This window comes from Oryx dammah, unplaced genomic scaffold, assembly GCF_014754425.2.
Source record: "Oryx dammah isolate SB20612 unplaced genomic scaffold, SCBI_Odam_1.1 HiC_scaffold_20, whole genome shotgun sequence".
Lineage (NCBI taxonomy): Eukaryota > Metazoa > Chordata > Mammalia > Artiodactyla > Bovidae > Oryx > Oryx dammah.
Window position 1 is genome coordinate 5996066 of NW_024070204.1, and position 7590 is coordinate 6003655.

Here is a 7590-nt window from a genome sequence, read left to right on the forward strand (position 1 = left end):
GTAATGGGGCAGGACATTGCCAGATTTCTGTTGCAGGGGGAACACTGAGAGGATGGATCTGAGCTGGCAGCAAGGCAGGGGAGCAATCCTGAAGACTTGACTAAGACAAGAGAGTGGGACAAAGGAGGATAAGGAGGCATGAGAAGAGACCGCGATAAAGGTGGAGAAATGATGGTTACCGGGATGTCGACAGGCAATAGCACAGGAGCTGAGGATTTGTCCTCGTCTGGCTCATTACAGATGGTCCTGGGGACTGTGGTCAAGGGGGTTACAAAGAGGCTGGACATGACTGAGTGACTGAGCATGCAGGCATGCAGGCACTGAAGGGCTGGAAGGGTTGGCAGGCATGTTTTTGAGTCCAGTGTGGGACCTGCCGCCTGGGACTGGGATGCTATTTAAAAGGAAAGAGCTTAAATTAGGCATGAAGATCTGTGTCTATCACATGCTGCAACACTCAACGGTCCTGCTTGAACAGTTCACTTGGGGTTCTTTTTGAAACCTTCCACTGAAGAGTAAAACGTCCCGAATTTGTAATAAGGAACGCTGTTCATGAGGATCACACTAGTTAGAATCGGATTTACAGAGGTATATCACTTTTGTCAAAAATGCTACCAGCAACAAAATCCAACAAGGCTATTCCCAGTTGGTGTCTTCATTTTCCTTCCCTAATCTGGGTGTTGCTGCTTGGTCATTAGAGCGGCCACTCACACAGGTGACCAACTTCACTCCATCCTACCTCTGCTTCCGTTGCATTCTCAGCCCTGGTCAAGCTACAGAAAGGATGAGGTTTTAAATGGACATAAACCCTGAGCGTCTTCCTTGCCTGGAATTGTTTGGCCTCTGATGTGTGACTGGGAGCTACAGCATCAGATTCTGCTTTCTCTCGAGAAAAACTAACCCCAGTGGGGGTTAGTTCTGCAAATTTTTTCTTTTCCTGAACATGTTTATTTTATGGTTATTTTTCAGTTTCTCAGCTCATATACGCAATGAGCTTTTGCTCTCTGGGGTGAATGGAACTAGTTCAATATTGTAGGAAAATCTTGCCATTTTAGGACCTGAAAACATCCTGAGTTAAAAAAAAAATCAATGTAATATCAATAGCAGACATTTATACACGTATAACCTTTTCAAGACCTGGGTAGAATTTCTATCAAATCAAGTTCTGATTAAAGACTCTAGTAGCATTATTTGCTGATTGTACTTTGTTTTTTACAGAATAAAATCACTTCATATCTTCATTCTTCCATCTATTTATTCATTCACCAAGTAAGTATTTATTAAGCATTTACTATGTGTTTTGCAAATTTAAGGTAATAGAGATATAACAGCGAACAAAAGAAACAAAATCTCCATCCTTTAATTAATTAACCTTCTAGTGACGGTATTTTCCCGTTGGTGGCTCAGACGGTAAAGAATCTTCCTGCAAGGCAGGAGACCTGGGTTCGATCCCTGAGTCAGGAAGATCCCTGGAGAAGGGAATGGCAATCCACTTCAGTATTCTTGCCTGAAAAATTCCATGCACAGAGGAGCCTGGTGGGCTACAGTCCATGGGGTCGGACAGTTGGACATGACTGAGCAACTAACACATACTAGAGAGGGAAGAATGGCCATATTAAGACAAAAAAAAAAAAAAAAAACAGTTGTGTGTCTACTGACTGCCATGACACACGCTGAAGCCTTCTCACACTTGCCTTTACACCTAAGGAGACAGTGTTGTTGTTGTTGTTCAGTCGCCCAGTCCTGTCTGACTCTTTGCGACCCCGTGAACTGCAGCACGCCAAGCCTCCCTGTCCCTCACCATCTCCCGGAGTTTGCCCAAGTTCATGTTCATTGCATCGGTGATGCAGTCCAGCCATCCCAGCATCAGGGACTTTACCAAAGATGCTGTATCCAATGATGCTGACGCAGCTATGAGCCATGCCACACAGGGCCGCCCAAGGTGGACGGGTCACAGCAGAGAGTTCTGACAAAACATGATTGACTGGAGGAGGGAATGGCAAACCACCCCAGTATACTTGCCCTGAAAACCTCATGAACTGTATAAAAGGAAACAGTACTTGTTATCAAATGCATATGTACAAACCAACAATCTTTTTCTGCATGTGTACCATTCCCATCCACTACCTTATAAAAAAGCTGATTAAAATTCATCCCTTCACTCGGCCCAGGGTAGTATAAACATTTTAGGAAAATGCTTAGACTAACTGACTCGTTCTTATCATGTTACAGATAAACTGAAGCTCAGAAATATTTATGACATCTTCAAAGGTTCCCCATACAGTTGGTGTCAGAGAGAAGCAAAAATTCAGCATTTTAACTTATTATAAGAATATTAACAACCATTACAGCTGTGTGAATACAAGCAGTGAGTTTATTTTCAAATGCAAACATAAAACCACGAATCAAACATGGTAGAGTGGCTTAACATCTTAAATTAAGTTATCCAAATTGAATGAATTCAGAATTGGGCAAAAAAAGACATCAACGATGTCACAGTGTTGTTTTTCCTAGAGACCACTTCTTGTCCCTCAAAGTACATTATTTAACAGTGTTATCGACTTCACTTTCACTTTTCACTTTCATGCATTGGAGAAGGAAATGGCAACCCACTCCAGTGTCTTGCTTGGAGAATCCCAGGGACGGCGGAGCCTGGTGGGCTGCCGTCTATGGGGTCACACAGAGTCAGACACAACTGAAGCGACGCAGCAGCAGCAGCAGCAGCAGCAGCAGCAGAGTGTAATTGAATTATTCTCTCATTGACTCTTTTAAGGGACACCTAAAAGGATATAAAAGTAAAAGTCAAGGTATCTGAATCATTCAAGCTTGGTACATAAAGCCCCTCTCCTGATACCTCCCTAGGCAACACATCCGGAGAACACAGCTTGCTCTATGAGTCATGACTTTTTAGATCTCATTCTCGGGGCAGGAGCTGAGAAATCGATTCCTTTCACAAGGTTGTAGCCATGTGGGTCCTGGCTCTGATTAGTCATTAACTGGTTCTCACTCCCAGCCTCTCACAGAAGGAATTCCAGTGTCTCAGTAGTTCTTGAAACAAGCCCTAGGAACAAACTTTGGAACGGCAGTGGGCTTTTGTGAAAGGTCTGTCTCAAAATAATCTTCTCATATATCCAGGACCATAAGTCCCAATCAGTCACCTGAAATCAGATTTTAAAGATAAGTTTATGAAATATTGATCCCAGTTTTGTCACTTGAGAAATAATTTGTCAACTAAACCAAGGAAGCAAGATTTCTCAAAGACAAGTCGGGAGCATTCCATACCGAAGGGGAAAGAAGATGAATATATTAATGGTCCATTCAGCAACTCTGATGATCTAGAAAGTGAGATGCAGAGGAGCTCCTTAGTGAGCTAAAAGAGTCAATGAGGCTTCCCGGAGCTGAAACTGGCTTTGGTGGTGTGGCTTCTGTAGCCACAGACTCCAGTTCAATCAAAATGTGAATGTTATCTGGGTACACAAAACGTATTTCATGGTGATAATGAATCTGTTGACATGCTGTTCATACTTTATTATATAAATTGTAGTGATGTATTTGGCAGAGAGAAAAACGAATACATAGGGAAGTACTCTGCGCTGAGCTCTACAATACACTCCAGGTTGGCACACGTCTGTTTCTGTCCTTGGCACAGTTTGCCTGCCTGCCTTTAATCAATCAGAGCGCTGTGACATTGGGCAGAGCACAGCGGCGTCCTTACTGACGAAGCTAATCTAACTGGATTCGGAATAGGAACTAGAAGATGGGTTATTTTTAAAGCAAGGCCCATTGATTCAAAAATCCCTTTCTGCGGCATAATTATTTAACGGATGTGTAATCGCTCAGGTGTGTTATCATCTGTGTGAAACATGATCAGCTTAGCAGGCAGAGGTGCCTGCGGTTTATCTGCTGGAAGTCAAAGGGTCTGCCTTGAACCGCAGCCTGCAGCCGGCAGGCTCGGCAAGCAGGCAGAAATGCGAGGACAGCTCAGTGCCTCCTGTGAGTAGGACCAGTCCTCGAATTTGCAGGGCCCAGGGCAAAATAAAAATGGGTGACCCCTCATTCACAAGTGATCAAGAATTTCAAGATGATGACAGCAGGACTTTAAACCAAGTGTGCGGCGACCCCAGGACAAACCACACTCCCATAGGCCCGCTATCCTGCCTTCTGGGTTCTAAGGATGGAAGGCTGCCCTCTAGCGCTGCAGGAGGAAAATGAACCCTCCTTTCCAATGCCTCCCCCCCCCTACCCCCGCCCCCACTCCTTCAGGCCCAGTGAGAGCTTCCACAGTTTCTCTGTGCCTTTTGTCACAAATGCATTGATACTGATTGAATTCATGGGAAAACCCTTTGTTCTCTGTGCGTTACCCTTGGCATAGCCTCCCTGCCACATGAAACTATGGAAATGGACTCGTGGACTCCTTGGGGTCCCTTGAATCACATGAGTCATGGAATCACAGATTTCATGCTCCTGGCTTTGTACTAAAGGGCATTTCTCACCCCACTTCATGCCGCTTGTGGATTATCATTTCGTGGTTTTCCTTTCTTTCTAAAATGCTGATAGAATAACTATAATCATTATATTGGTTCACATTTTATTTTGTATAAATAGGTCCTCATAAAAATAAGCCCCTATGGCTGATTCATGTTGATGTATGGCAGAAACCAAGATAACATTGTAAAGCTATTATCCTCCAATTAAAAATAAATTGAAAAAAATAAGCCTGCAAACTGAAACCCACTGTAACCTTGGGAAGCCTGACATATCTTGATTATTACAGTATATTCCTTTCATCACCTGTTTACTGTGTTGAAATTTAAATTGCATGGGGGAGTTGGGAATGAATGTTGATCTTTTCCTCATTTTCTGTTCTTCGTAGCCCTACTTTTCAAAGTACATTGGAAATTCCTAGAAGGGTCCTAGGCCTGGTTCATTTCCCCTCTTGAACATTTGACATACTTGTTGCTGCTTAGTTGCTAAGTCATGTCCAACTCTTTTGCGACCCCCATGGACTGTAGCCCATAAGGCTCTTCTGTCCATGGGATTCTCCAGGCAAGAATACTGGAGTGGGTTGTCATTTCCTTCTCCAGGGGATCTTCCCAACACAGGGATGGAACCAGTGTCTCCTGCGCTGGCAGGCGGATTCTTTACCACTGAGCTACCAGGGACTACCTGACATCTGACATATGACAAGCACAAAACAAATATTTATTGCAAGAATTAATGAAAGAGTGAGTGATAAAAAATGTCATAAGGGTCAAAGACAATGCTTCCTCCAAGCAGAGTCTCTTTAAATTATATTTAACAAATCTCCTAGAACTCTTACAGCAACCCTATTTTACCATGTGGCAAATAGATAGATAGATAGTGGTTTTTAAAAACACCCCATTGCCCCCTAGACAGAAGGAGAAAATAACTAAACAGGTACTTTTCCCTTTCACCTCTCAGTACTTTTAACCATAAACCTAAGTTACAGATTATTTACTTTTCCTTCCTCGAGTGGGTAAAGGAAGCCGTTTATCAAGCCAAAGGGTGAGGATGCCTCATGAATCAGAGAAGAGAAGTTACTGCAAGTGCAACCCAGACAGACCTGGGGCAGAGCCAGAGGAAGCAGAATCCTCAGGCCAGAACATGCAACTTCCCACTCACCTGGGCTTCCTTAGGAGGCTCCCGGCTCTAGCTGTTTATACACAATCTGATTCATCAGAGCTCTTACAGCTTGCTCTCAGAATCACCAAAACCCTAAAACCCTTCGGTCCAAACCAAAGAGCTGAGCCCGGTGGGTGAGCGGACCCGAGGGAAACACTAGGATTGTAATTCACCTGGTTAAAGGTCTATAGCCAGGAGCGGGCAGGCAAGGTGGAGTGAGGGGAGCAAACCAGGAGCTGGACAAAGAAGGCAGTTCCATCCCCTGCTTGGGCGGGGGCCGTGGGACCCCCTTCTCCCATGTGTCGCCTCCTCCCCTTTCTCCTCCTCTGCACGTCCAGGGCGGGCGGGCAGGCCCAGGACCAAGTGGAATCTGGAGGTCAGGGCCTCAGTCCAGGCTCTGGGACACGCCCCCTCCGCCTGCCCCATCGTGACCTGCGCCCCCAGGTCTTTCGGCTGTGTCCTTCTCTGCTCTACATCCCCTGAGTAGAGCAGGCATCGACTGCGGCTAAAAATACAGCCCTTAGAAGGCTCCGGGTCCTCCTCCCTCTGTGACCTGGGTTCCGTAGTCACTGGGCACGCAGCTGCCCGGCTCACATGCCCCTACCGGGCAGGGGGACCGGGAAGGTTTGTCAAGTGCTGGGCCGTGCCAGGGCTCAGAGGCCCCCTGCGCCGGTCCCGTGTCCTGGGACGGACAAGGGCACAGGATCACGCCCTGGGCTGTTTGCTCGAGCGTGAGAAGGGAGGGTCGAGGTCCACTGTGCTGAGAGGTGGGCTTTGCTTGAACAGGAGGAACCCTCCAGAGAGGGGTGGGCTCCCTCGGAGAGCGCCAGCGAGCGCCCCCCACCGCCCGGGGAGAGGGCCAGAAGTCTGGACCGTGGGCATGTCGGGATGGGCCCCTTCCCCGGCAGCCGCCCGCCCCCCGCGCCCAGTCCCTCGAGGTGGTGTGGAGGGAGGGGGTCCCAGGGCGCGACCCCCCCCAATCCCTCGCACTAGCGCCCTCTCCCCCGCTGCGCCCTCGCGGCGCAGCAGCGACTCAGCGGAGACCCCTGGACCCGTCAGAGGGCTCCCCCTAAACTCCGAGCCGGACAAACCTTGCCCCATGGGGTCCCTCCAAAGTGTGACTTAAGCTGAAACAGCAGGGCGAGAACGTGGCGGGGTGCAGCCTCCCTCCTGCATTGCGCACTTGGGGGGCTGTTCTGTGCCCCGGGGGTCCCCTCGCGCCCCAGCGCCTTCCCGCTCCCTGCAAGGAAGCCCCGGGCCCTCTAGATAGTCAGGAGCACCGTGAGAGCCCCCAGGCCCTCTGCGCAGAGTCTAAGAAAACGAGAGTAGGAATTCGCTACCCAGGGTGGAAACCCCCTACCCAGTAGGGGATGCGGAGAGGAGGCAACTCCTCCTTCGCGCGCCAGGAGAGGCAGTCCCAGCGGTCCTCTGATCCGGAGGTACCGAAGAAGGCGAGGTCTCCTCCCGGCTCCGCCAAAGTGGGCAGGAAGGGGGGCACACCCAGCCCCGCAGATCACTCAGGGCTGGGGCCGCCAGAGGGTGGGAGTGCCCCTTCTCACGGCTGTTGGAGCCAGTGGGGAGCAGTTAGGAGCCCCCGCATCGTCCCAGCAAGGAGGGAGGTGGGGGGCGGTACGGACAGGGGGAACCCCCCCCACCAGCTCGCTCGCGGACCGCGTAGGGGACGGTGGGAGGACCACCCCCTAGCCCCCAGCCCCCAGCCCAGGCGGGGACCGCGGAGCGAGGCGGCCCGCGCCGGAGCCGAGTGTGGGCGTGTCCAAGGGGCGGGCGCTCGGGTATCGGGGCGCGGCCGGTTCCTCCTCCCCAGTACCCGGCCCTCGGCCTCGTGCCGCCCCCAGCGCGCGCGGCCCGGCCGTCGGGGGGGCGGCGGCGGCTGCGGCGGCGGGTGGAGGCCTGGGCTGCGCCGCGCGGGGTGGGGGCAGAGGCGGGCCG

At 49.9% G+C, this 7590-nt stretch overlaps 1 long non-coding RNA gene across 1 annotated transcript; it reads right to left on the bottom strand.

The window, feature by feature from the left end:
* Window positions 1–2349: 2349 nt before the first annotated feature.
* On the bottom strand, window positions 2350–7291 carry LOC120879367. The gene is made up of 2 exons (XR_005724778.1): window positions 7001–7291; window positions 2350–2776 (listed from the first exon to the last, which is right to left on the bottom strand). It is a non-coding gene; the product is annotated as an uncharacterized LOC120879367 (long non-coding RNA).
* Window positions 7292–7590: the final 299 nt, after the last annotated feature.